Source organism: Lactuca serriola, chromosome 8 (genome assembly GCF_051521515.1).
Source record: "Lactuca serriola cultivar US96UC23 chromosome 8, Lser_US96UC23_V15, whole genome shotgun sequence".
Taxonomy (NCBI): domain Eukaryota; kingdom Viridiplantae; phylum Streptophyta; class Magnoliopsida; order Asterales; family Asteraceae; genus Lactuca; species Lactuca serriola.
This window is the reverse complement of record NC_136415.1, coordinates 277,413,482-277,441,216: the sequence shown is the minus strand read 5'-3', so window position 1 is coordinate 277,441,216 and position 27,735 is coordinate 277,413,482.

Here is a 27,735-nt window from a genome sequence, read left to right as displayed (position 1 = left end):
TCCGACTACGCCCACAGAAATTCGTCAGTTCTTAGGCCTAGCAGGCTACTATAGGAGATTCATCCAAAACTTCTCTAAAATCGCCAAGCCACTTACCTTGATTACGCAAAAGAGTGTGCCATTCAAGTGGACAGACCGACAAGAGTTTGCGTTTCGAGCCTTGAAGCAAGCTCTTTGTAGCGCTCCTGTACTATCTCTACCCGAAGGAACGGAAGATTTTGTAGTTTACTGTGACGCGTCAAATCAAGGCTTAGGTTGCGTTCTCATGCAACGTGGAAGAGTGATAGCATATGCGTCCCGTCAACTAAAGACGCACGAAGTAAATTACACAACCCATGACCTAGAACTGGGAGCTGTGGTCTTCGCCCTAAAAATTTGGAGGCACTACCTGTACGGTACAAAGTGCACCATCTTCACAGACCACAAAAGCCTCCAGCACATCTTGAATCAGAAGGAGCTGAACATGAGACAACGAAGATGGGTGGAGTTGTTAAACGACTATGAATGCGAGATCAAGTACCATCCAGGCAAGGCCAACGTGGTAGCTGACGCATTAAGTCGGAAGGAGTACACAAACCGCTGTACGAAAACGCACTCGATAACCATTCAGTCTCATCTGACCGCTCAAATTGCATCAGTCCAGGCAGAGGCTATGAAAGCGGAAAATAGAACTAGCGAGGCATTACGCGGAATGGAGAAGAACCTGGAAGTCAAAGAGAATGGGGTATACTACTTCATGAACCGTATTTGGGTTCCAAAAATCGGAGGATTCAGGGAGATCGTTATGAAGGAAGCCCACAAGACACGATACTCCATTCACCCTGGTTCGGACAAGATGTATTTGGACATTAAGCAGCACTATTGGTGGCCTAACATGAAGGCGGAAATCACAACTTATGTTAGTAAGTGCCTTACGTGTGCCAAAGTAAAAGTGGAATACCAGAAACCTTCCGGATTGTTACAGCAGCCGGCAATCCCTGAGTGGAAATGGGAGGGGATTTCTATGGACTTCGTGACCAAGCTGCCCAAGACGTCGGACGGATTGGACACCATATGGGTAATAATCGACCGACTGACGAAATCTGCCCATTTCCTGCCGATCAAAGAGTCCTACAAGATGGAGAGGCTGACGCGTTTGTACCTACGAGAGATTGTAAGACTTCATGGAGTGCCAAAATCTATCATCTCGGATAGGGACAGTAGGTTCACGTCACGCTTTTGGCAGTCGCTCCACAAGGCCATGGGAACTCATCTTGATATGAGCACCGCGTATCACCCACAAACGGACGGTCAAGGCGAACGAACCATTCAGACGCTTGAAGACATGCTTCGTGCATGTGTGATAGACTTCGGAAAGTCTTGGGATACCCACCTACCGTTGATCGAGTTTTCATATAACAATAGTTATCATTCGAGCATTAAGGTGGCCCCTTTCGAAGCACTGTACGGGCGTAAATGTAGATCACCGTTATGTTGGGCTGAAGTAGGTGACACCCAGCTAGCAAGAACACATACGTCAAACAGGGCATTAACGGGACCGGAAATCATTCGCGAGACCACAGAAAAGATTGTCCAGATCAAAGCTCGATTACAGGCATCGCGTGACCGGCAAAAGAGCTATGCTGATAAACGGCGAAAGCCCTTAGAATTCCAAGTCGGTGATCGAGTATTGTTAAAGGTCTCACCCTGGAAAGGGGTTATACGTTTCGGAAAACGGGGAAAGCTGAACCCGCGATACATTGGACCTTTCGAAATCGTCGCCCGAATAGGTCCAGTAGCATACAGACTACAACTACCCGCAGAGCTAAACGGTGTACACCCCGTGTTTCATGTTTCTAATCTGAAAAAGTGCCTATCAGATGAAACCCTTGTCATTCCTCTTGACGAAATCGAAATTAATGAGAATCTCCTGTTCGTCGAAGAACCAATCGAAATCATGGACAGGGAGGTGAAGCGTACTAAGCAGAGTCGCATCCCGATCGTGAAGGTACGGTGGAACGCAAAGCGTGGGCCAGAATTCACGTGGGAACGCGAAGATCAAATGAAGCAAAAGTACCCTCACCTATTCTAGCATTCTCAAATCTAGCTTTCAAACAGAATTTCGGGACGAAATTCCCTCTAACGGGGGGATGATGTCACAATTGTAAATTTTGAGCCATGTAATCTATATATTCAAGTTAATGTGAATCAAAAACTTCAATCAAATACATCATGCAAGTACCACAAATAGTCATCAAACAATTGAAGACCCTAGAAGTTCTTGTTAAGTCTATTTTAGACTAGAACTTCCTTATTGGATCCTAATGGACCAATAAGCTTCCAATTGGACTATCATGGGCTTAGAACCCTAATTGGGCTCTAATTGGACCCACACTTATTTATTTCAATATCTTGGGTCATATTGGGCCTAGAATGAAATAAATCACAAGCTTTGATCCATAATTTAACCTAACCTAGCTTATTAAAGCATAAAAAAATCACAATTTTATTTTATAAGGCTAATAAGCACCCAAAACTAACTCTAATTTTGGGCTTAAGGGAAAAAGCCCAAAATTTTCTTTTCCCTCTCTAAAATCTCGGCCCAAGGCCCAAACACAAGAAAGAGTTGACTTTCAAGTGACACCTCATCTTTACCCATAGGACATCCATGCATTCTCATTCTTCCATGCAAACATCACCTCAAGGTCTTTTCTTCTCTCCCTCCCTCTTCTTTCTTGTTTGGCCGAGAGCAACACCACACACACACAAAACACTCACAAACTCTCTCTAAAATTCACTCAAGACTTCTTCCTCTTCTCCATCCAAAATCTCGAAAATTAAGAAGCATTCAAGGAAGTTCTTCCACAAAAATCATCATCTAAGGTAAGGTTTTGTTTGGATCTATGACTTGTATTCCTTATTTATCAAAAATCTCTTCCTAATCCATGCAAAAATCATGATCTTGCACTCTAGAAACCCCATAATCTCGAAAAGTTCATCAAGGAGTGCAAAGGCCAAAAATCACTTCATTTCTTCCATCTTTCTTCAAGAACCGAAACTACCCCCTAAGGTGAGCTTCATACCCCCTATTTTCTGTTTTTATGAGTTTTGTGGGGGGGGGGGGGAATACAAGTGAAAGTGTAGATCTATATGTGTTTTGTATGCCTTGTATGATTTCCATGCTTATATGTATGCTTTTATGTGTTTTTATGTTGGATCTAGCCTTAAAACCCATCAAAACCGAGATATATCTTGTATTAAATGATTTTAGCTTCAAATATATTTCTAAACACAAAGTGTTTCAAGAAAAATGGCTAAGTGGTTTAGTAATAATTTTCTTTGGGTTAAAAACACAAATTTTGGGCCTAAAATGTGAAAAATGCAAAAATAAGGGCCCAAATTGACATTTCACAGATTCTGATGGATGAAGTGTGCCAAAACAGTTTCCATAAATAAATTTCTGGAAATATACTCATTTAGGGGATTAAAAACATAAATTCCAAGCGTAATGGGCTAAAAATGAAAATTTCGGCCCAATAAGGCCCATTATGCGAATTTTTCTGTTTTGGAGGGCCAAAACTGTAACTTTCTGTAAAACAGTGGACTATAAGTGTTCCAAATCCTTTTCAAAGGTTTAAAATGCTTTCCAAATTTAAAAAGGACCAAAGTTGCAAAAGTTTCACAATTTGGGCCAAAATTGTCAAAGTTGCGAAAAGAAGGGGCTAAAACCGAGATAATTGCATTTTCAGGGACTTAAACTGTTTTCTATGAAAAATATGCTGAAAAATATTAATTTCAATAATTTTTGGTGTTAAAATGTCAAGAAAAATAGTTTAAGGACCAAACCGGGAAGTATTTAATAAAAAGGGTTGAAAATGTAAATTTTACAAATAATGAGGGGCTGAAAACAGGAATATTTCAAGGCTAGTTCAATATACACAATTTGATTAAATAATGGCACCGCGACTATCGACGAAATACAATACATTACAATACCCAAAAGTCGTTGTTAAACGAATTGGCTCGGTCTCGAGCCAATAGAAATCTACAACTACTAACACTACGACACTACGATTCATACAAGTAACGTTTGGTAATACATATACATGCGAGTGTGCACAGACGTCTACGCACCATCTTTGGGCCCCACAAGTGTAAAATCTTGTTCGTTGAGCCTAGCTAGCCCAATGACCTGATCTTAAGGCCCGAAGACATTTTTTTTTACGGAGTGTTGGGTTTTACCGATCCGACACAACGTAAATGGACTTTCAATGGCTTGTATACCACCGGTCCCCAAGGGTCCTTTGGTATTGCTAGTAAAGTCTACATTTCATGCGAGGCGGGTCGGGGACCCCTCGTACATTTTATCCCCAACCGGCTAATGGAGTTACCGGGGTCTTCGTGACCTCTTTCTCTTCGGATGTGGGACTACACCTAGTCAGGGCGATTGGATAACGCGATTAGTACTGACGACGCCTTCGGAGTCGTTAGTATAACTATAAACTGGGCGTTTGTGTAACGCGGGTTTGTAGTAAATAATCCTGCTCGAGAACCTTCCAACGTCGCCTGGGACTGACACTATACGCTATGCAATGGTTTCAATGTAACATCACGTAATTCAAGGAACTAGGAGAACATCGGGTTTTCCTAGGGTTTTCAATACTTACAAATTTGAAATGCATACATTTTCAATGAACATTTTTTTTTCAAGTATAGAAACAAACAAGCATACCTATGGATCTTCACAAATGTTTTCAAAAGCTTATCTTTTCAGAAAATATCGGATTTTCTGGTGGTTCTTCAAACAATACAAACATTCGATTTCAAACACTACTTATGAACTCACCAACATTTCATATGTTGACGTTTTTCAAAATACTTGTATTCTCAGGGAACCAGTGAATCAAGGGAAATCATATTCAGTGACGGTTGCAGTTTATTTTTGTATGAATTAAACAAATTAATTTTTGGGAAATGTAATGTTTAAACAATGTATGATATGTAAACACTACTGGTTGTACTATGTTGATGAATGGTGACGAATGTTGTTATGTTTCATATATATTCAATGTCATGGTATTCAATTGAGTCACGACAGCCCCCGGACGTTTCCGCCGTCTGGTTCGGGGGTGTGACATACTTCCACTACCGAGCCTCCACCTTCACCTCCACCCTCACCTCAGGCAGCAGAGGACAAAGAACCATTCCTCGGTGGGGAGGATATGATATTTGATTCGGTCTATTACAGTCCGTATCAGGTGCAGAGTGATGACGATGATGATGCTCCGGTCACCAAGAAGCATCTAAAGGAGCTTCACGAAAAGATAGATTTGCTCATCGCCTCCTCTTCTTCATCACAGTCTACCATTTCTAAAGCTGCTATTCAGAAGATTGTTGATGCTTTTTCCAAGGCTCATGAAGTTTCTCTGAGCTTAGCTACTGCCGCAATTGATGCATCCACCAAAGCCTGTGCTGTTGCGACCGAAAAAGTCGAAAAACTATTTACTGATGCTTCCTCTCTGTTGAAGTCTTTACAGGAACTGCTGAAGCCACCAAAACGACGCTTGACCCCATCGTCAACTCGCTGGCTACCTCAGTTGCCTCTGAACTGAAGTCATTTGCCGCTCTTCGTCAAGCTCTCTCTAACGACAACTCCACTTTTAAGGCGACCATTGAGGAGCGTCTTACCAAGCTTCAAGAAGATCTCGCTACCTAAAACTCTCTCATGGACGCTCTTGCTAGAAAGACCACTGCTCTTAAGGTCAAGAGTATTCAACTCTCCAATTCTCAAAAGGAGATTAACTCTCTTCGCTCTGAACGAGAGATTGTGTCATCATGTGTTTCAGATGTCCATGCAGCCATTTCCAACATCCTGGAAGCACATGACCCGATACTAAACTACTCTATGAGGCGTACTCTCGCGGAAAAGCTTGCTCCTGCCCTTTCTCTCCTGAGAAAGATTTAAGGGCTCCTTGACTTCGTGTCCATTCCGAAACAAGGGGGAGAGAATGTGTCTCAACCGCCTCTTACTTCTACAGCAACCAAAACAACCGAACCTCCTCCAACAAGCCAAGCCTCAGGTTCGGGTGTAAAAGATAAAGGGAAACAAGTTGCTGAAGATAGTGACGATGAAGATAAAGATACCATTGCTGATCTTTTGAAAAAGCAAGGCCGAGACAAGGACGCTGACAACAGCGCTCGGGTTGCTAGAGAGGATGAAGAAGCTGAACGAAAATAGAAAGAAGCTCACGACCTTCTCGAGAGTAGGAAAACTCTTTTTCCTCCTTGGACTCTTGAGAAGTTGCTGAAAGAAGCCATCGAACCACCAAGCATCTTGTGGCTAGAACCTGTGATCTCTCTAGATCGCGTTAATTCTGTCGATTCTCAGTTCGACATGCCACTGACCCGAAAGGCGTTCGTCTTCCATGCCTTTGACAACATTGTCGAGTTCCCTCATCCTCATCCAAAGGTTGATCGGGATTTGGTCGAATTCTATCTGAGGGCCGCTCAACCACAGTATTAAACATGGAGCGCTCAGAAGATAGTCAATGTTCGGGTCCTCAAGCCGTTTCTGGAAGGAAACTTCACCAACGTTCGGTTTAAGGTGCTGAGAGGATCTGCCAAGACCGAACATGCCCTTTCGCTTGCTGATCTTCCCAACTTGAATCCACACGATGGATAATTTTGCACAACATCCTTCTTACAAATGAAGCAGAATATGGTCCGATCGTTGACCACTTCAAAAGGATGTTTGTTTGATACATCATGGAAGTCGCCAAGATGGATCAGGAGATAGCAAGTATCTTCAAGAAAAAGCCTACCATTTCTCCTGTTGGCTCAGCAAGTGATCTCAACATGATGCAGATGGGGAAGATTGACTCGAAGAGAAATTCAGTTATGTTTACCAGAAACGAAGGCCAAAATGCCTATTCGCTTTGGCAGACAAACATCTCTATACCACTGGATACCTGGAACATGTCTTAGGGATTATTCATTGTTGCAAGAAAAACTCAGCTGATGACAAGAAATACTTTGATGATATGATCCAGTGGTATATCCGCTTCAGACAGACAATCCTCGCCAATATCCCTCGTCTGTTTGATACCACCAAGAAGGTTCCGGCAGCTGGACCCAGCAAGAAGAAGTGATAGTCTTGCTCCAAATTGACACAAAGGGGGAGATTGTTAGGTCCAGTTTAGTGTTGCGTCTTTGGGCTCGTTAGCTAGTCCAGTTTTGTCTCCGGTATGGGCTTGTCCATCTGTGAGTACGTTGTAGGGTTTATTATATATAGATGCTTGCATGCATTCTTGAACGTAATGATTTTGATAGAGATTTTATAGCGTACATGTTCTTATCTTTTGTAACCCTAGAATCCTCTACAGCGGAAGTTCTTCATCGAGCTCTGCTGAGGATTGAGTTAATCGAATCATTCGACTCTTTCAGATCCATACTTTTGTCTTTATCTCACTGTTTTTACTTTATTGATTTGCCTGTTATAAAGATCTAATCAATCAAAGAGTTTTAAATACTCATTACTTTATTCTAAAATTAATAAATAAATTCCTTACCCTTTTTCTCGTCTAGATAAATGGCTGGATTCCATCTCCCTAGAGGTCCGTACTTCCCAAATCAAGGAAATGTTGATTGGCTCGACGCCGAACCAGAAGAAGAGCCTGCAATCCACTTGGATGATGACTTCACAGAAAATCTCCCAGAGGATCATAACTCGGAGCCAGAAGTTGAGAATCTACCCCTGGAAGCTCAAATCCCAACCCTCATCTGGCTTTTCAAGGCCTGATGCCTCCATGGGTGGAAAGCTTGGAAACATGGAGTCAAGAGCAGGATCAACCCATGCCATAGAATGGAGACAGAAGCTTCTACGACCTGAGCGAAGGAGGCTCAGCAAACAGAGTCCTGCCATTTTTGTTCTGCATGGTTGCTCGAAATGAAATACAGGGTAGGACAACCATCAACCAAATCATGGAAATGGTTGCCGATGCGAGAATTCATACCGTCCTCACCTGTCGTCTTGAAGATGCTCGCGAGAGAGATACGAGAGACAATGAGGCCCTTCTTCAAACACTAGTTGAAACTCGAGCCGAAGTCATAGAGCTTCGCGTACGCCAGAGGGTGTATGAAAGACAACTACTTGATATGGAGCGGCAGCTGGCTGAATTGAGGGTTCATCAGAGGGATGCCCGCCACCAGTAGTAGATGGCTTACCTTCTTTCTTTTGGTTTAAGGAATAGCCTTATTATTTGTGCTCTAAGTATCACTTTTTCATGTAACTACTCCTGTACTGTAAGTACTGTTTCATTATGTCCTTGTTTTGTCAATCATCATTCTCCCACTTTTGATTTGATGTAAGACCTACTCCAAGGTCAATTTTTCCCGAACTTATTACATCTTTAATATCAATGATATTGACGGTTAGCTAATCCCTGTAGAAATCTTTGTCCAAATACTTTCATCCTCCCATCGATAGAACTCTATCTAAGATAGCTTAGTTCATGGATTACTATGGTAATTTAGCTCATGGATTACTTTCATCCTCCCATCATCAAATCGTGAACTATGGTAATTTAGCTCATGGATTACTTTCAATCCCTTTTGAAAGTTGGAACATGTTATCCACCAACCAAAGATAGCTTAGTTCAGATGAAAATCGTCTTGAGATCATTTTATAAACTTAATTCTACTCTTTACCAGGACTGCATCATAAGGATGTAGGTCGGAACATCGAGGGCCATGGATCAACGATAACAATTTGCATATATATGTTAAATACGGCTTGTAACGATCAGAGTTATTAACAAATTCATTTCGCATTTTGTGGCAGAATCATGTCATCACCCAGAAATAGTCAGCCAACCGACGAAACCCTGATCCTTCATATAGACTCTGCTACATTCCAAGCTGCTGTGACCGCTGTCATGGCGCAATTCCATTCTAACAACCCAAACAAACGTAGAAACAACATCAATCCTTCAGAACGAAGTAACTACCAAGGAAACCAAAGAGCGCTAACTCACAAGGGAACCCTAACCCAGAAACCAAAGAGTAAGAAGCAAATATTCTGGGATAACAAGAAGTGCAAATCATCCCAAAGAACGGCCAAGATACGGCAACCTGTGGCAGCTTTTGAGGCCACGACATCTGTTGCTCCTACTACCGTTCCTACTAATATCCCGGTGACCCAAATCCCAACAAAGAAGTATGTTGGAAGTCTACCCGAATGCACAAAGTGTAGTTTCCATCACTTGGGTGATTGCCGAAAGTTGCATTGCAAGGACTGTAACAAGACCGGGCTAACTATCTGTTTCTGCAGAACCCGGATCCAGCTCATCACTTCAACCACAAACGTTGGAACAAGTCTATTATGTCACCTTTGTGGTGAAATTGGACATTTAAAAAGGGACTATCCAACCGAGGAGAATAACGGGGGAACAGGAGGAGTTTGACCCTAGCATATCAAAGGACATCAAAGGATCCTGCAATAATTTTGGTACGCTTCCAAACACCAGTAACTAATTATAATTACCCTCTTGTTCGGATTAAATCTCAAAACTTGTATAAAACTAGGAACTCTATCAGGTAAGTTATAATGGTTTAGTGTATACGTTAGGACCATTTATACTTAAGATTTATAGACTTAGAATGAGTGATTCCGCCTCATTTTCTTTTCCTTGTCTGGATGTGGGTTAGGGCAGAACCACTCAGTCAACCGTCTTTCCAATCTTAATTATACATGACTTGTATACACCAAACGGTTTTAGATAGACCAAGTAGGGGTCATATCATGAAAGTTCGCTATTTCAAATTATTCAAAACCCTCGTATAGTTAGTACTCGTCTAAGTCGGGTCAAAATATTCGTGGTAAAAATACCAAGATTTATTATTCGTCCTAGTAGTCATTCTTTCTTCTAGATCATCACGACATCTAATTCATCAAAAAGTGTCGACATCTTCGTCCGCCATGGTTTGGCTTAGTCCTCACCATGCAAAAATTTAGGTGCTAGAAAAAGGAACTCTTCCCTTAACCAACCATCATCTGAAACATGTCTGATCCATAAATGCAAGACCCTTATATCACCTCTCACCTCACAACTTCAGAAGTACCCATACGAGAGGTACCAAGCCTTTCTAACCTAACCAATAGATTTCAGACCTGAAGCAAAGTGCACCAAATAACATTTCAGAAGCACACAACTTTCTCTACCTCTTACCAAAAAGAACGATCAGGATCACCACCGCGACGTCAAGTCGAATTTCCAAATTACCTTCTAGCTCCAGCAGAGATGCAGGAACTTTCTAGTCATATTAATGAACTTCTGAAAGAGGGATTCATTAGACCAAGCTTCTTACCATGGGGAGCACCCGTCTTATGCATGAAGGAGAAAGACGGATCGTTTCGTATGTGCATCGACTACAAAGAGCTGAACAAGTCTCGTACACCACATCGATAATATCCCTCCCAGAAGGGATAGAAGATTTCGTCGTGTATTGCGATGCATCCAACCAAGGGCTTGGTTGGGCTCTTATGCAAAATGGAAAGGTCATTGCCTATGCCTCGCACCAACTTAAGACACACGAAGTCAACTACATCGCACCTGATCTTGGGTTAAGAGTAGTAGTAATTTCTCTGAAGATCTGAAGACACTACCTGTATGGTACTGATGCAGGCTACAAAAACATTCAACACGCATTCGACCCGGGGGAGTTTATCATCCCAGTAGGGTCAAACAAACGAAGCAAAGTCGTATCCCGATAGCAAAGGTTCACTGGAATGCCAAGCGAGGAGCTAAATTCACTTCGGAGCAGGAGGATCAAATGAATCTGAAATGTCCTCATCTTTCCCCGTAGTCATATATTATTTCTTAAACTCTAATTCAGGACGAAATTCTCTCTAACTGGGGGATAATGTGACAACCCAAAATTTCTATCTTGAAAAGCCATCCAATTCAATCAAAAGTCAGGCTTGTTTCTGCTATCTTCTTGCACTGTTTAGGGTCTATTTGAGTGTTCTAAGCCTAGTACATCCAAGGAATGAGTGTTAGGAAGTATCTGCTGAGGTTCAAATCCATCAAACAAGCCATAAACTCCATCATGAGGAGTTTACGGCCACAACACATGAGTTTACGGCCGTAAACTCAAGGTGGTCATAAACTCATGCCCATAAGTCTCATGTTCCTTCACTTTTCTTCATTATTCACATTTCCAAGTCAAGAAAAACCCATTCTCTCTCAAGTATCATAAGGATATTCATATTGATCTTCGAAAATGTAAGTGATTCTTCCATTTCTTTCATAATAGCCTTCTTGATCTAGTGAAACTCTATGGTTTCATCCATTGAATCATCTCTTTTTGAGTTAGATCTTCAAGAACACCAAGAACATCTCCTTATTCTTGGTGGGCGTAAACTCCATAAAGCCATCCAAAGTGTGAGTTTTCCTCTATCATCTAGTTACACATAAGAAGCACTTGATTCAAGACCTCTAAACATCATCTAAGCACATAATTCCAAGAGTTTATGGCCGGAAACTCTTTGTTATGGCTGTAAACCCTTGTTTTGGGCATGTTCTGGCCATGAACACTCCTTAAGACCAAGCATAGGACCTTGAACCGTTAATAGATGCTAGTTATGGTCGTAAACACCCCTTAAACTCAAGTACTTTTGGCCGTAAACCCACCCTATGGTCGTAAACTCCTAAGGAGTGGCCATAAACTACCTTTATATAGTCATATGTGATTGTAACACTTCATGACAAGTGTTTCCTAGTCCCTGAGGTTGTTCCATTACATTATTAGGTGTTACATACACTAATTATATACATATATGTGTTATTATATGCTTAATAGGCTTTGTTTGTGCTCGAGATATCACTTGGCACACTGAGCATTCTATATAAGTCTTTCATCCAAATCACTTACTACAGGTAAGTTCATACCCCTTATGGGGGGGGGGGGGGAATACAAGTAGAAAACATGTTAGTTATATAATCAATCACAAGTGAGTTATAACTACAAAGTAAAGAATTTCTTATATTCCAAATGTATTATCAAACAAACTGCTTCAAATCAATTACCAAGTCATTAATACTTTCCAAATGTTATACTATTTTCATATTTCACAAAAATCGTTTTCTAAACTTATAAATATTATCAAGAGCAAGTCTATGTGGATATAGTTATATAAATAAAGTTTAAAGGGCTTAGGACTAACAACTCGCTTTACTTTCTTTTCTTTGTTTGGATGTGGACCTAGAGTATCGGTTGTCTGTCCGAAATTCATTTAAATCTTAGCTATATATTATGTATATGTATGTAGATATAAAAGTACTACCAATCAGTTCGATTCCTTTGGGTAGAAAGGGTATACATTCATGATCATTCATTCAAACTACAGAAATCACTAGTAAACTATAGTAGGTATAGCTTAGAGAATTACTACTTACTATTTCTAGAACATTGAAACTTACATAAATCAGTACTTACAAAATTCAGATCATACATGAGTTAGTTCTTACACGAGTCAGTTCAAACAAAAAATAACAAGTAAAGAAAGGAACATTCATACTTTTCAAGAACAAGATAACAAAAATGTGAGTCTACTTCATGGCACAACTACAAGTTTGTTGTGTCACGTTTTGTAACCAGAGTCTCCTGGAGGGAGAGTGGACATTGTGTGTATAGATCTATATGGGACTGACAAGCCCGCATCCTGACTATTCGCTACAGTATGCCGAAAGGTCAGGGGTGACAAATGTCACATTTACTTTCGGCACTAGAGGGTCATCGTGTTTATCTACTTATCGATTTAGCATGGTTATAACCACATCACATCCAAACCTTAATTAACAAACTGGTTTTAAGGTAATTAGTGTTTCAGTAGGTAATTTTTACAACATTACTGTACACTTTCATTTTCTCATTTCATTTATATTGTGATATTCTCACAATAAAAGGTAATGAAACTACTTTATAGAAAAGATAGTCTTAAATATTGGGAAAACACACATTACATACTATTTCAAGTAAAAACATACAAAACAAACGAGTCTTGGTAAAAGACTACATTACATCATTTTAAGAGAAACAAACATACAAAAGTTAGGTCTTGGTAGAAGACCGTTTTCCATATTAGTAGAAAATATAGGATTTTCTAGGAGATTTCGAACGCATACAAACATTTTCACCAACTTTTACATCAAAACATTTACATAGACTTTACATCAAACATTTACAAACAATTATCACTAAAATACTTAACTCACCAGCTTAAATGTTGATCCTCTCTTTCAAAATAGCTTGTATTCTTAGGTCACCCGTAGACAGGTACCGATGACAGGTTTTAAGAAGACGGAGCACTTCCAGACTCGTCTTTATTTTTTATTTTAACTTTTTGGTGTCTTATTACTATCTTTTCACAGAACACACTTGTATGAAATTATATTATTAATGCAATAGATGATGTTGTTGCTTGTTTACTATTATGCATTGTTATGATACTATACATGACGTGCTACGCCACTGAATGTTTCCGCTAATTTGGTTTGGGGGTGTGATAGTGATCCAAGCTGCAAGAACATAAATGATAAAACAAATCATTACAGGAGACAAAAGTGTTCATCGGGCCAAACGATACACTTTACACACAGTAAAACCCTAAAAAGAAACCACTGAAGGGCTCATCTATTTAAATTTCCCCAAAAGGAATCAAACTTAACTAAGTGCAAAAAGGTAAATTCCAGTGAATAGATCATTATGCGAATGGGGAAAACTTTAGTTGAAAGAACATACATTGACTCACACAGCATCAAGCCCTTGTTTTAGAAACAAAATGTAGCGTAAATAAGATCAAAATAAGGTTACGGAATTACTTATAATACTTTGAAAGATTTTGGTTGAAATATACTTATAGAATGGGGGAGATTATCTGCATCAAGGAGTGAGGAATTTGAAGCGAATCCATATGCATTGAAGGAGATATTTTATTGGAGGTATTCTATTGTAGAAATTTGAAATGAGGTGAGTCGTAAGACCTCGCTTTTCGAACTTTTGAGAGTGTAGATAGGGCAGATAGATTTGGCAGTTGTGGATCAGACTGAGAATGAGTTAAAATGGTGATGTTGAGGAGTATTGAGAGCGTGATAGAGTAGGGCTTGTAATACAAAACATAACTTAATTAGACCTAGGGCTTGTAAACTTGAGCTTTTGTCGCAATCTTTAGGAGGTGAGGTTAACCCAAGGTCGCCGGCAGAAAAAGATGAGTCGAGGTCACCGAATGGAGGTAATTCAAGGTATCGAATGTTGTTGAAGATCATCTTTAGGAGTGTCACAACCCCAAATCGGACGACAAAAACGTTTGGGGGCGGAGGATGTCATGTACAGTATCACAACAGTTGTATAATAGGAATCAAAGCAAACATAACCATTACATTGATAAGGTAGAGTTTTTACATTTGTTCAATACATTGTTTGTATGAAACCAAAATGTATATTCAAAATGTATAAAAGACGCAACTCTAAAAGCTCTGTCTTCTCAAAATCTTGTGGGTGTACGTGTCTTATCGGTTCCTTGAGATTACAAGTGATTTTAAAAGTGTGTCAACATTTAAGTTGGTGAGTTCATAAGCGTGTTTGTAATTGAAAACTATCAATTTGTTCCTTGAAAAGTGTATTTATATTTGTAATTGAAAACTTTCAATTTGTTCTTTGTAAGTGTAAGTATGTTTTCCCAGAAATTCCTATATTTTTTGTTGTAATCTATTATGCTCAAAACATGTGAATGTTATCGTATTTTGTAAAAAGGTAGTTTTATATCACATAAAACTATGAATGTATGTTTTCTCTATGTTGGAATAGTCTTCTATATTCGTGCTTATGTTTAAAACCACCTGGATTCAGCAGTGATACTTGTAAAATAATGTTCTATAGTCTTATTATTTAAATAAAACTATGTGAAGTGGTTTACTTATTCATACACTAATCGTGTTATTCGATACCAAATTATGAGTTCTCATAACCATGCATAATATGATGAATGTCCTAACTCGATGTTCTTCAGGCGTCGAAAATCGATCATGATGCATGTCACCCCAGTCCTGCCGGCCTAACTGTAGCTAACAGTTAAGGTGCAGGGTTGTCAGTGTCATATAGATCTATACACAAACTCACGCTTTCCCTCCAGGAGACTCTGGTTATTAAGGTCAGGACTTTTGTTGGCACTTAAATAAGTACTTGAAGACGTTACCTCACAAAGCTATATCGACGGTTAAGTGTGGAATATCTAAAAATCCTTTTGAATGAATATTTGTTTGAATGTTCCATAAACTATACCTAGTAGAGTTTATATGTTCATTACTGCAATAAAACCTACAATTGGTATGATAATACTTATGCTCCATAAACTACACCGACTATAGTTTATTTGTTTGTTTGTTCTATATCTCTGCATTTTGTAAATATGTAGTTAATGTTCCATAAACTATACCTATTATAGTTTATATGTTCGTTCAAAATTGTTTGTAACAGTTTGAATTTTTTAGAAATCGTTTGAAATCGTTGAAATGTTTACACAAATTTAATTGTGTTGTACTTGTATTCCCCCTAAAAACATAGACAAATATTGAAAACGCAGGGGTATGAACTCAACTTGAATATGTGTTTGTCGGAATTAGCGAGTCGTAGAGATGATCCCCCAGGTAAGCGTACGCGCTAATAACATTGCCTTAAAATAATTATATTCGACGTCACATTTAAATAAATAATATATTAACTTAAATAATAGGGTTAAATAATAATTTAATTATATAAGGAGACTTACAATTAAATTGGAAATTTATTGGAAATGTTGGAATGGTGGAAATGGAGTTTTCGGATGAAATAAGGGTTTACGGTTGAAGGCAATGGAGTTTACTGTTGGATCTTGAATACTTATGAAGATTTGAAGGCCACTTAAAGATTTGAAGATGACTTTGAATGTTCTTGATGGAAAGTTTTAAAGGAATAAGGGCATAAACACTTGATTATTGAGAGAAAAAGGAACAATTCAAGGTTGAAGATTGAGAGAGTTTTGGGGTAGTTCACATATTGAAATTGTGACATATGAAAGTGTTTTCGCCAAACACTTATATATAGGGGTGGTTTATGGATTGAAATTGGGCCATGACTTGAGTTTTCGAAACCTAATGGGCTCCTTATTGATTTTTCACCCCAAAAGTCAACCAAGGAAGGGTTATTTATGGTTTTTGGTCAATGTGTAAAGGGTTTTCAGATTTGATACTTCTAGAAGGGTGTTTTAGGATTTGGTTTACACCCTTAAGGGTGTTCATGGTTTGGGTGTCCCCCATAAACATGTGTGTACGCTTTGGACAACTCTAAATCCGTAAAAACATTTCACCCTTTTTACACTTTTAATTAAGTTAAGTTTAGCCCCTTAGCTTGTACTAGTGTACATTTGATTTTTTTAGTATAAGTCTATGTTATGTATGAAGTTTATACTACCCTATTACAACATGGTTTCTCCATAATCTTGCATATATGTTAAATAACCCTACTTGTAGTTTAGAGTTTTATTAAAAAGAAATAACAGGTTGTCACATCATCCCCCCGTTAGAGGGAATTTCTTCCAGAAATTTTTTCTATAGAGTACGATCATGGACTAGGAAAAAGATGCGGGTACTTTTGTTGCATCTGGTCTTCTTGCTCCCAAGTGAATTCAGGTCCCCGCTTAGCATTCCAGGGAACCTTCACTATCGGTATGTGACTTTGTTTCATTCGTTTGACTTCCCTATCCATCATTTCTACTGGTTCTTCCCCGAAATTAAGATACTCGTTTATCTCGTTTTCATCGAGTGGAATCACAAGAGTCCCGTCAAATAGACATTTCTTTAGGTTTGATACGTGGAAGGTTGGGTGTACGTTGCTAAGTTCTTGAGGCAAACAGAGTATGTAAGCTACAAGGTCATAAGCATCTAGTATAGTTATGTATTGTTAGAAGATGTAGAATAGTTAATAATATGACTTTTGTACTTAGTGTATAAATTCCTGGGAAGTTATGTAATACATAAAACTTTGTAAAAATTCTTAATAGTTGGTTTGTATCCATACTTTTGTAAACTATATTATGAATATGCATGTATCATGTTTGGAATAATAATATTGTAAAGGTATTAAAAATGTAGGGGTTCTCTCAATCATGGTATCAGAGCAGTAGTTTAAGTGAGCTAAATCCCTTGGATTGGTATTTAGACTTAAACTATTGGAAGTTTAATATATGAACGGATTCATTATATGAATATGGATACAACCATAGGAAAGACTTAATTTAATTATTAGGTAATAATAAATCCTAATATTCTAACATACTATATTACTCCAAATTTTCAGAATAATGGTTGAACAGGTGAGTAGTCATACACCAGATGTGGGTGGAGATCCTCATCCCGATTAAGTACATACTCCAGTATCCCCTTGTGAGAAGCGTCTCTTGGATAAACTTACTGGTGTTATATGATAGACTCTCGAAGAACATAAAAAGGATAGTCATAAAAGTAAAGAGAAAGTCACCAAGGAATCTTCAAAAAGGGAAGCAAATAGTCCCTCATTCAAAACTTTCAAGAGTAATAGTGCTACAGAGTTTTCATGTGTGATCTTAATCCCATTGTTGTTCCTAAATGGATCCAGAACACATAAAAAGTATTTCGTATCTCTCATGTGGTTAATGAAGACAAGGCTAACTATCCTTCAGCAATGCTCATTAGAGAAGCCTTAGTCTGGTGGGAAGCAACATTCGAAGCTCTCAACAAGTATGACCAAGAGAATTTATCTTGGGAAATGTTCAAAAATCGCTTTCTAGGAAAGTACTATACTCTAGATATGAGGAGAAGATTAGAGAAAGAACTCCTCGATCTTAAACAGGGAGGAATGATTGTGAATAATTATGAAACTCAATTCACTCAAAAAGCATGGTTTGCTGCAAAGTATATTCCAACTGAAGACGATAAAATTTAGTTATTCATGGAAGGACTTCGGTATAAAATCCATGATTTCATGGTTAATCGAGATGTTATGTCATTTGATAAAGCTGTTGAGTATGCACGGAAGCACGAGCATGACTTAGAAATACGTGGTTCCACTCTATCTATTCCGAAGCATCCACGTGTTGATCGAACTATTCCTATTTCCACTATTTCATCAGGTCAATCTGTTCGATCTGATCCTGGAAAACAAGTGCAATCTCATAATACCTCTCGTGGCCGTGGTAGGTCACAAACTTTTTCTCTTCAGTCGCCATCATGTCGAAATTTTAGAAAGAATCATCAAGGCGAATGCAGATTAGAAAAAGGATCAGTAATCTGTTATGGGTGTGGAGAAATAGGCCACATGAAGCCCGTTTGCTAGATGATGAATGTTACATGCTTTGCTTGTGTTGTTGCTGGCCACAGGAAGCGCTTCTGCCTTACTCTTACTAGTCAAATGGCAGGGACTCAAGCTTCCGTTCAACAACAAAAGAGTACTTCAACTAAAAAAGAGGAGGTGCCAAAAGCTAAAGGCCATGCATTCCAAATTACCGCAGAGGAGGCACGTGAAGATCTGAATGTTGTGACCGATACATTTATAGTCAACTCTAGACCTGCTCACATCTTATTTGGTTCTGTTACCTCATATTCTTTTGTGTCTCATAAATTTGCGCATTCCTTTCAATTTCTTGTTATGGACTCGCGCAACCATTTCATGTAGATACTGCGGAAGTATATCATTACTTTCTGATAAAGTCTATATGGATTGTGTCATAGAAATTGAAGGTTATAATTTCTTGCTAACTTGATTCCTATCTCCTTGCCTAATTTGATATTATTCTCGGCATGGATTGGTTGTCAAAGAACCGTACAGAACTCTTGTGCTATGAAAAGATAGTACGCATTCCGATTGAAGGGGAGAATCCTATTTATGTCTACGCTGAACAAAGACATAAAATCTTAAAAATAATCTCTTTCCTAAAAGCTCGTAAATTTATATCGAATGGGTGTTCTACTTATTTGGCCTATACAGTTGATATATCAAAAGAGGGGAAGAAAACTGTAAATGATATTCCCATTGTTAATGAATATCCCGATGTTTTCCCCAATGAATTGCCTGGACTACCTCCACATAGGCAAGTAGAATTCTGAATTGATCTTATACCTGGTGCTGCTCCAATTGCAAAGAATCCTTATCGACTTGCGCCAGCTGAGATGAAGGAATTGATGATCCGACTGCAGGAATTACTTGACAAAGGCTTTATTCGACCGATTACCTCTCCCTGGGGTGCTCCAGTATTGTTTGTCAAGAAGAAAGATGGATCGATCCGAATGTGTATTGATTATCGCGAGCTAAATAAGGTAACTATCAAGAACAAGTATCCACTACCTCACATAGATGACTTGTTTGATCAACTTCAGGGTGTTAGCTATTTCTTGAAGATTGATTTGAGGTCTGGCTAACATCAGTTGAAAGTACACGAGCAGGATGTACCGAAGACTTCTTTCCATACTCGTTATGGGTATTTTGAATTCCTTGTCATGCCATTCGGTTTGACAAATGATCCTTCTGTATTCATGGATATGATGAATCGGGAATACGCCCAATGCTCGATAAATCTATCATCGTATTCATTGATGATATTCTAATATATTCCATGTCTGAAGCTGATCATACCATTCATGTTCGTGAAATATTAGAATTTCTTCAAAAAGAGAAACTATATGCTAAATTATCCAAATGTGAATTTTGGCTTCATCAAGTTCAATTTCTAGGCCATGTGATCTGGTGACGGTATATCAGTAGATCCTACCAAAATTGAAGCCATTCAAAATTGGGAAGCGCCACGTAATGCTTCTGAAATCCGCAGTTTCTTGGGTCTTGCGGGATATTACCGGAGATTCATTAAAGATTTTTCGCGTATAGTTGTACCTCTCACAAGTCTTACACGAAAGGAAGTAAAGTTTGAATGGGGTGAAGCCCAATAAAAATGTTTCTCATCTCTAGAAGATATTTTTACTCATGCTCCGATCTTATCACTCCCAGAAGGTGATAATGATTTTTCCATGTATAGCGATGCTTCAAGGTTAGGACTCGGTTGTGTGTTGACGCAGCATGGTAGAGTAATAGCCTATGCCTCAAGACAACTGAAAGAGTATGAAAAGGATTATCCCACCCATGACCTCGAACTCGTTGCAGTAGTATTTGCACTAAAACTTTGGAGGCATTATCTTTTTGGTACAAAAAGCCAATTGTTTACTGACCACAAAAGTCTCAAGTATATATTCAGTCAGCAAACTTTGAATATGAGATAACAGCGAGCCATGGAGCTGATCAAAGACTATGACTGTGAAATCATGTATCATCCTGGAAAGGCCAATGTAGTTGCTGATGCACTTAGCAGAAAGGTTTAGCATAATAGTGTGTGTTATGTTACTACTCAAACTACAGTAAAATTCACTATTCTTGATGAACTAGAAAATGGCAAACAAAGGCCTTAATGCCAAAAAAAAAAATGTGAAGAACGAAGGGATGATACACTATGCTGATATTTTACTTGATGATCCACATGGACTGAAAGTATTTAAGAATTAGCTATGGGTTCCAGAGATTGGTGGATTTAGACAAAAGATTTTGGATGAAGCCCATAAGTCTAAACTGTCAATACATCCTGGTACAAGTAAAATGTACTATGTTGTACAAACTTATTATTGGTGGCCTGGATTAAAGAGAGACATTAGAAGATACATATAGGAATGTTTAGTATTCTTACAAGTTAAAGTGAAACACTAAAAGCCATACAGGAGTCTAGAAAGTATTAATGTCCCCATGTGGAAATGGGAGGAGTTGTCCATTGATTTTATTACCAAATTTCCAAAGACTACGAGACAGAACGATAGCATTTGGGTAATTTTCGACCGACTGACTAAGAGTGCACATTTTTTTGCCATGCGTGAAACAGCTCCAATGGAGAAATACGCACAAGTATACTTGGATGAAATTGTTGCAAGACATGGCATGCCACTAAAGATTATTTCCGATTGTGATACTCGCTTCGCTTCTCATTTGTGGGCGAGTTTGCAACGTGAATCGAGATCTCGGATTGCTCTCAACATAGCTTATCATCCCCAGACAGATGGTCAGACGGAAAGAGCAATCCAAATAGTGGAAGATATGCTTCGTGCATGTGTCTTGGAATTTGTTGGTAACTGGGACAAGTACTTACCTCTTGTCGAATTTTCATATAACAACTATTACCACTCTTCAAACAAAATGCCACCATATGAAGCATTATATGGTCGTAAATGTCATACTCCATTATGTTTGGTGTGATGTAGGACATAAAATCCTTGGACTCCCCGAAATGATTCAAGACACCACTGAAAAGATTCAATTATACGAGAAAGAATGAAAGCGGCCCAGGATCGACAGAAGTCCTATGCAGAAAAGAGAAGACAACTCATAGAATTCAGTTGGGTGATTTTGTAATGCTGGAAGTATCCCTATGGAAAGGCATTATGAGATTTGGGAAGATAGGAAAATTGAGTCCTAGATTTGTTGGACCTTTCAAAATTATCCAGATAATTGGTAAGTAAGCACACCGTTTGGAATTGTTGGAAGATTTGGCAGGTATTCATGATGTTATTAATGTGAGTTATCTGCGTAAATGTTTAAGCATATTTGATGAAACGGTCCCGTTATCTGAGGTGAAACTGGATAATAAATTAAGATATGTAAAAGAGGCTGAAGAGATCGTAAAGGAAAGAACGGTTGATTTATGTAATAAAGAAGTGGAGTTGGTACTTGTCAAGTGGAAACACCATCGAGGCCCCAATTATACATAGGAAAGCAAAAATGAGATAAGAGAGAAATATCCCCATTTATTTAAATCGTTATAATTTAGGGGACGAAAACCTTAAAAGGATGAGGTATTTGTAACATACACATTAATGATCATGTATAATTATCGTGTTTTGTAAGCTTAATAGCTTAAAAGTGAATATTAATATATAATATATTATTTTGAGCGTTGAGTTCTAACAAGATAGTTTTATGGGATTTGAAGTAAAACTATGTTTAGAATCACTCAGAAAATGATGGAAAGTCTTATGAGACTCCGATCACAAAGTCAATTTTCGAAATAAACGAATATCTAAAAATTCAAAGTTGTATATTATATTGTTAGAAAACGTTTAGACGAAAACCTCATCGAAATCCAAGTTATAACGAAGAAATTATGACTATTGAAGTTTCGCGACAAAATCGGCACGACGCCGTATGACGTAAAATGTGAGTTTACAATAAACTACTTTTAGATTTAGTCATCAAAATGAAAGTCGTAATATTTGTTAAACCGAAAACTTTAATAAAAATAACATCCAAATCTGATTTCGTATGAGGAAGTTATGATTTTTCTAAGATTCGGCATAGTAGTGTACAACTCAAAATTCGAATTATAGATCGATTGATTTTCAACCGACATAATCTAAATGAGAATCAAAGAACTTGTCGATTATAGTTCAAAGGGCAAAAGACGGATGGAAACGGACGTCAAATGAAGAAGTTACGAATTTTTAATGGACTTTTCCTGTTCCTGCCTGTTAAAAATATAATATTAAAAATAAATTCAAAAGTAGATGATGGAGTCTAAAAGAAATTTTTAGAGTATAACTTCACCAACGTGTGGATATAAAGAATGTCAAAATGGAGCTCGTATGCAAAAGATATGAATTTTTAAAGTTTTAGGCAAGAACTTCGAGGTTGGAAGAATGCCCAACGTACCAAGTGGTACGCTTAGCGTAAAGATATACGCCCAACGTACTTCGAACGTATGCCCAACGTACTAGAATCGATGCACACGTATCATACAAGTGCGACACGTCTGAGGCCCGAGAACCAAACCAATGCTACACCACTCGGACACTAAAAATACAATGTGAAGATCTCCAAAATTAGGTTACAATTTCTCACATCTTTGACCTTCTACTCTCTTTCAAACTACCCTAACACCCCCTGATGCCTAGGAAGCATCCCCAACACCCGAAGCAAGTCCTGACGCACCGAAGACCAGAGAAAATAATCTTTCCAAGTTGAAACTTTGCCTGCTCATGTCCCGGTTTACAACAAAACTCCTGGTTTCGTCAAAGAAAGTCATGTTTAGACACGAAGTGCTTCCCAACTTATTATTTTATCATTCGGTTATTTCACGGTGAGTTCAATATAGGGACACTTGTATGTCATGTGTTATATGTTTAATGTGCTTTCCTGATTTATTATGGTTTTATATCATTGATCATGTAGAGCCTGACTCGGCTTACTTCTGGTATTGGCTTTGTGCTTTTGACCATGTAGAGCATGACTCGATGACTTCTAGTATTGGCATAGGGCTATGTAGGGCTAAAAGCATGTATATTCTAGCAAAATGATAATTTAAAATTGTATTTTCTGTACCACTTAGGTTGAAGTTTTGTTGATGTACATCAAGTTGAAATTGTTATGTTTCATTGATTGTAAATCTTTGGATCAAATTATTGGTTGATTTGGAAAGCCTGACATTTGATACACATATACATTTGTTGTTCTTTGTCCCTCTTTGTTTCTTTCACATATATATATATATGTATGTATGTATGTATGTATGTATGTATGTATGTATATATATATATATATATATATGGCATAAAGTTAGATTGTAATTGTTATTGAACTCACTAAGCGTCACCTGCTTATCCCTCTCAGTGTTTAATTATTGCAGGTGATAAGCATCCAATATATTTATGTACTGTTAGAAGATATAAAATAGTTAATAATATCACTTTTGTACTTAGTGTATAAATTCCTAGGGAGTTATGTAATACATAAAACTTTGTAAAAATTCTTAATAGTTGGTTTTTATCTAGACTTCTGTAAATTATATTATGAATATGCATGTAGCATGTTTGGAGTAATAATATTGTAAAGGTATTAGAGAAGTAGGGGTTCCTCAATCATGGTATTAGAGTAGTAGTTTAATTAAACTAAATCCAACGGATTGGTATTTAGACTTAAACTATTGGATGTTCAATATATGAATGGATTCATTGTATGAATACGGATACAAACCATCGGAAAGACTTAGTTAAAGTATTAGGTTATAATAAACCCTAATATTCTAAAATACTATATTACTCCAAAATTTCAGAATAATGGCTGAACATGTGAGTAGTCAGACACCAGATGTGGGTGGAGATCCTCATCCCGATGAAGTAAATACTCCAGTATCCTCTCGTGAGGAGCGACTCTTGGATAGACTTACTGGTGTTATATGGAAGACTCTTAAAGAACATAAAAAGGATAGTGATAAAAGTAAAGAGAAAGTCACTGTAGAATCTTCAAAATGGGAGGCGAAATGTCTCTCATTCAAAACTTTCAAGAGTAATGGTGCTACGGAGTTTTCAGGTGTTCTTAATCCCATTGTTGTTCTTACATGGATCCAGAACACAGAAAAAGTATTTCATATCTCTCATGTGGTTAATGAAGACAAGGCTATCTATGCTTCTGCAATGATCATCGGAGAATCCTTAGTTTGATGGGAAGCAACATTCTGTAACACCGTAAAAATTTGAACAATTTTTCGCTTTTGAAAACCATGAAATATCATTTGCATTCATAAATAAAAACATTGTATCAGTACAAAACCCCAAGATCAAAATATATAAACTCCAATGTGCGTGTGTACGAATCATGTCGGCGCCTTCCCGCGATCATCACTGGTACCTGAAACACATCACACATAACACTATAAGCATAAATGCTTAGTGAGTTCCCCAAAATACCACTCTAACACGTAATAGCCACTCGAGGCTATAACTCTGTCGACCCTCTGGTTAGTGTGTCTCAGTGGGGCCCTCCAGCCCCAACTCTCTGTGGGCCCTCTGGCCTTAACTCTATGGACCCGAAGGTCCTAACTCTGTAACTCTGAATCATGCATATCACATATTACAATAAATCACAACACATAAATAACATGCAAATACGCTGGCATATAACTCTAAAATACTCTGTCACATAACTCTGTTACCACACTTGGTAAAGTGTAGTGAGAAGACTCACCTCAGACGTCTCAGTAAATCTCTGACTCGGTAGAAATATTGCCTAGCCTCCGCCTATTCACATAAAGTAAATACTCTCATAAATATAACTCTCGAGACTAGACTCAACCCTCTATTGGCACCCTAGGAAGGGTAAATGACTATTTTACCCCCCTCTTGACTCAAAGACCCCATTGTTGGCCAAACCCTAAAAGTCAACGAAAGTTAACGGTCAAACTTTGACCCAACTCATCAAGTGCGCTCTGGCGACTCGGCGAGTTCACACGTGTCCACTAACTCTTTGTCCCGTTTGGTACGTCGAGTCCCTACCTATGCTCGACGAGTCACACATGGCATGAATCGCGGGACCACCCCGACTCAACTCGCCGAGTCACAAGAACAACTCGGCGAGTACCGCCTCGAACTCCAGTCCTCTAATCCCCTTCTGACTCACTGAGTTATCCCCCAACTCGGCAAGCCAACTCACTGAGTGATTTACATGAAACCCTAACCCTACTCGTTAAGTCTGTTCTTTGACTCGGCGAGTCCATCCCATGCACAAACCAAACTGACCTCCTGAGGTCAGATCCATTCCATTAATCCATAGATCCGACCTTCCCAAGCATGATAATCACGTAAAGTCCATATCTTGATGCACAAACAACATCTATTTGCTCCTATATGATGTTTTAGCCCCATTTATCATAACCCATGATAAAAACCCCCATTGATCTTCATAAAGCTTGATGAGTAAAGCTCGCTGGACCTCTATGGATCCAGATCTAAAGCCTCATCACAAATAGGGACGAATTGGACATCAAATCTAGCCAATGAAGGGTCCAAGAAACCCTAAATCCATATGATTATCATAACAACAGAAGGGGAGCCAAAATATTACCTCAAATGTGATGCTCTGATCTCCAAATCTGCAGAATGTCCACCTCCTTTGCTTCCTCTTGGCTAGAACCTCCTTTTCCTTGCTAAACAATGCTTCAAAGGTCAACAATGGCCTCCTCTCTCTCTCTCTCTCTCTCAAAACGCTCAAGTGCTCTAGGGTTTCTCTCAAGGGACTGATAGATGCAAATGACGGCCCTAAGGGCCTTTAAATAGGTCTCAAACCCGAGAAATTAGGGTTTCATTAAACAGCGCGGACTCGCTGAGTCCACCCTTAAACTCGCCGAGTCCGGTCATCAATCCGGATGAGAATTCGCAACCCTACTCGGCGAGCTGAGCATCAAATCGCCGAGTCCCTCCACAAACTCTAAAAATAAATGAATAAAATAATATACCTGGGAATCCAGATGTTACAATTCAAAGCTCTCAACAAGGATGACCAAGAGAATTTATCTTCGGAAACGTTCAAAACTCGCTTCCAAGGAAAGTATTGTCCTTTAGATATGAGGAGAAGATTATAGAAAGAATTCCTCGAGATTAAACAGGGAGGAATGACTGTGAATGATTATGAAACTCAATTCAATCAAAAATCACGGTTTGTTGCAAAGTATATTCCAACTGAAGACGATAAAATTCAGTTATTCATGGAAGGAGTACGATATAAAATCTGTGATTTCATTGTTAATCGAGATGTTCTGTCATTTGATAAAGCTGTTGAGTATGCCTGAAACCGTGAGCATGACATAAAAATACGTGGTGCCACTCTTTCTCTTCTAAAGCATCCACGTGTTGATCGAACTATTCCTCTTTCCTGTATTCCATCAGCTCAATCTATTCAATCAGATCCCAGCAAACAATTTCAATTTCACAATACCTCTCGTAGCCACGGTAGGTCACAATCTTTTTCTCTTTATTCTCCATTGTGTTGAAATTATGGAAAGAATCATCAAGGTGAGTGCAAATTAGAAAAAAGGATCATTGATTTGTTATGGGTGTGGAGAAATATGCCACATGAAGCCCGCTTTCCCGATGAAGAATGTTACATGCTTTGCTTTTTGTGCTACTGGCTACAGGATGCGCTTCTTCCCTACTCTTACTAGTCAAATGGCGGGGACTCAAGCTTTCGTTCAACAACCAAAGAGTACTTTAACTAAAAAGGAGGAGGTGCCAAAAGCTAAAGGTCGTACATTTCAAATTTCCACGGAAGAGGCACGTGAAGATCCGAATGTTGTGACCGGTACATTTCTAGTCAACTCTAGACCTGCTCACATCTTATTTGATTTTGGTGCCTCATATTCTTTTGTGTCTCATGAGTTTGCACATTCCTTTCAAATTGCTTGCTATGCACTCGTGCAACCATCTCATGTAGATACTGTGACATCCCCATTTTTACGACCAGAAAAGACCGATTTTGTTTATGCTTTGTAAAAGTCAGAGTACTTCTTTACATAAAAATGTTGTGGAATTTGTCCCCAGAAAAACACAATAAATACGTTATTAAAACATTTTCGAAGAAAAGAATTATATTCATTTAAAACGTTTGGGATGTCATCGTCCATACAGAAACAAAAGCATAAACGGAACTTACATTTATTTACACTAGTGATCTACATCTCTTTAATCACTCAGTGTAATGTGACTTCATATCTGTCACAATCAGGAATTTTTGTGCCTTGTAACTACAATACTTAAGTCAAATTATGAATCCAAAAACATAAGAGCATGAATGATGCTTATTCTATGACAACAAAAGTTGCAATCAAATACA